Below are 3237 nucleotides of genomic sequence, written 5' to 3'. Positions count from 1 at the left end.
ACATGATAGAAGGCCTGGGGGCAGGAGGAGTTTAAATAGGGTTATATTAAAAGGGAATAGGACAAATATCTATAGATCTGATCTTTCCTAGTCTCCACCAGAATTCTTAAAACTGTGAATCATAGTTCTGAAGACATTGTATATCATGATCTCTACATTCTTTGTGAATTAAAATATTGTCTTTAAGTTGGGAAATTCACACGTTTCCTCTTCAGTGTGCTTATAGTCTGATTTTATAAAACTGTATGCCTGCATTGATTATATTTAAAGTTTGTTAAAATTTCAATAAGTATTCCTGTTTATAAACAGTTTAAATAATGTAGAAGTATAACATCTCAGATACAGTCACCATCTCATGTTTATCTTCAAATTTTCTCCTGGATAATCCATGCTCAAACAGGGTTATGTGTATCTTTCTCTATTTTAGTGTACATATAAATGCATAATTTGTATAAATATATGTAAAATTTTATATGTATACTTTATAAAAAGATAAAGTAAATGTCTCTTTCAAAAAGCTGGAAATACTGGGTAACACCAAGCAATGTTTAAAATAATGTTCTGGGGGCGCCTGGGTCGTTCAGTGGGTTAAAGCCTCTGCCTTTGGCTCAGGTCATGATCCCAGGGTCCTGGGATTGAGCCCCACATCGGGTTCTCTGCTCAGCGGGGAGCCTGCTTCCTCCTCTCTCTCTGCCTGCCTCTCTGCCTACTTGTGATCTCTGTCTGTCAAATAAATAAATAAAATATTTTAAACAAATAAAATAATGTTCTGGACTTACAAGAAAAATAGGAGAAGACTCTGTGCTAGTAACAAAGAAATTGCTGAGAATCCACGTGCTGAGCATGTAAGCAAATGCCACAGCAGTCCCAATGAAGGAAGGAGTTAACCAAAAGATTAACCAAAAGTTAACCAAAAGATTCCAAAACATATGCAAAGATAGAAGAAAAGACTGTCCACCTGAGGCAAGAAGTTGAAACTGAGACCCTCACACAAGTACAACTCCTGCACAGAAGGCTCCATGCTTTCTAATTCTACCATCTCCATTTAGTCCATCTAAAGGCCCATGATTATTCATTTTTGAGCAAAATTGTGAAGTCCCAAGACTAGATAACATGACTAACCAATCATGATGAAAATGTTGATAGTTAAATGAGAATAAATAAATATATATGAATATATGTAGATATATTTTTATATGGCAAAATTATCAAAATATAGGCAAAAAGATAAATTTGAAGGCTCATATAAAGACAGTAAATCACTAAAGGCCCTGTAATGATTATCTAAGCAGCTTTTAAAAAATTTTTTACCATCACATAAGGGAGCATTTATTTAAAGTTTAACATGAGATCACACAAAGAAAATTTGTATAAACACAAATCCAAATCGAGTCATAACACAGATAACAAAAGACAAAGAAAAGGAAACTGATTGGCAGCATATACAGTTAGACACAGTTGTGTCTTGTACACTAGAAAGTCTTTTACAAAATGATCATCTTAAATCAACAGAAGACCAATCTTCAATGTCATCTTGCAAGCTGGGTTAACTTTAGCAGTCTCCTCCTATTTTCTCCAGTGTCCTCCTTTAATATGGCTGGTAAATGTTTTGGTGATTGTGACCCTCTCCAAGTGCCTTGCCATAAGTGCTCTTTAGGCCGCTGTAGTCTGCATATCCTTGTCCATATCTGTAGTTCCCATAGTTATACCCACTATAGTCATAGCTGCCATAGCCACTATAGTTTTGATCACCACCTTAGGCACTATTGTAATTTCCATATCTTTGATCATAATTGTTGTTAAATCCCTGGTTCCAGTTTTGGCCCTGACCTCACCCATGACCACTAGTACCACCTGGTCCACCAGCTGCAGCATCTCTTCCACCTTTTTTTATTGCTGTTGCTGCCTATATACCTCATTGTGTTGTGCAGTTATGATTTCACACTTCTTAGAACCAACCTGATGATATCTGCTTTCTAACAATTTCTTTACTGGCTCTTCATTTGTGTGTGGGATAAAACAAAATCCTCTTCTTTCGTTTGTTTTTGTATCCGTGGGAAGTTCAATATTTTCAATCTCTCCAAAGTATTCTTTAATTTGTTTCTCAGAAGTATGTGGGCTCAGTCCACCCATAAAAACCTTTTTGGAGAGTTCTTTCCCTTTGAAATCTTGGTCCTTTTGAGTTCTATCAATTTGCTATCAAGTTCGTGTTCTTTCAGTTCCAAAAGCTCATTAACACTAGCAGCATCTTTGGAAACCACAAATCCAAATCCTCTTGATTTCCAGTCACTACATCTGTTCTAATCGTACAGTCTATAAATTCCCTAAATCGAGACAAATATTCAGTCAGATCTTTCTTGCTTATATCCCAGCTCAAGCCTCCAATAAACATTTTGCTGTCATTCTGCTTATTCTTTCTGGGTTGATCTTGAATTCCTCTGTGAATTCTTCTATTTCCATGTTGCTGTGTTCCTTCATGTCTTCCATAATGGTGGAGTTGTCATGGGGGTGGGGGGATTGAGGGAAAGCCCTGGAACTCAGTCCTGGTCATGCAGCAGCCCCAGAGTATTGTAAGGTGTTTTCTAGGTTTCTAGGCATCTTTTAAATAAAGAATTTAGAATAATCTTGCGATTAACTTTTAGGAAACTAAAAAACAAGCAACTCTTTTTCAAATTGTACTATGTAATAAAAAATGCAGTGGTAGTAAGGATGATAAATTATTTATAAGATGGGAAAATTGTACCCCAATCTCCCTCATGTATGGAAAAGTTGGCTAAAATTTTGTCCTTTGAAGAGCTCTATGCCCAGATTATTGGAGGGATTTTTAATCTGAAGGCATACATAATTATTAAAAAAAAAAAAAAAGGAACTCAATGCACTGTAAACCTTGTATTGTGGTAGACAGCTGTGAGGTTGCAACCTTGTACTTGATGTGAACAGAAATGTGGTTATTGGAGAAATTCAGCACCTTCAGCTCCAGAGAAATTTCCACTAGTTACCTAGCTCAAACAGTAACTGGATATAAATATGTTGCTTAAAAAGGAGACACCTGAAAAAGTCTATACTGAAAATTTCTAATATAAATCATCCTAAAAGAATTTTTTTTGTGAGGTATTTTAAGAACATAGAGAAAACAACCCCTATTTTCTTAACAGAATTAGTTTATTTAAAACATGATTTCTAAGGATCAGGATTTCAATACATATTTTTAGAATCTTAGAGTGCTAGAAGTGGACG

The 3237-nt window shown here is 35.6% G+C and overlaps 1 pseudogene; it reads right to left on the bottom strand.

Moving 5' to 3' along the window:
* Nucleotides 1-1588: 1588 nt before the first annotated feature.
* On the bottom strand, nucleotides 1589-2496 carry LOC116875673 (annotated as a pseudogene).
* Between the last annotated feature and the right edge of the window lie 741 nt (nucleotides 2497-3237).

Source organism: Lontra canadensis, unplaced genomic scaffold, assembly GCF_010015895.1.
Source record: "Lontra canadensis isolate GAN:19392208 unplaced genomic scaffold, GSC_riverotter_1.0 scaffold42, whole genome shotgun sequence".
Lineage (NCBI taxonomy): Eukaryota > Metazoa > Chordata > Mammalia > Carnivora > Mustelidae > Lontra > Lontra canadensis.
Note: the sequence above shows the minus strand (reverse complement) of the source record. Positions and strands in the feature narration are given on the sequence as shown.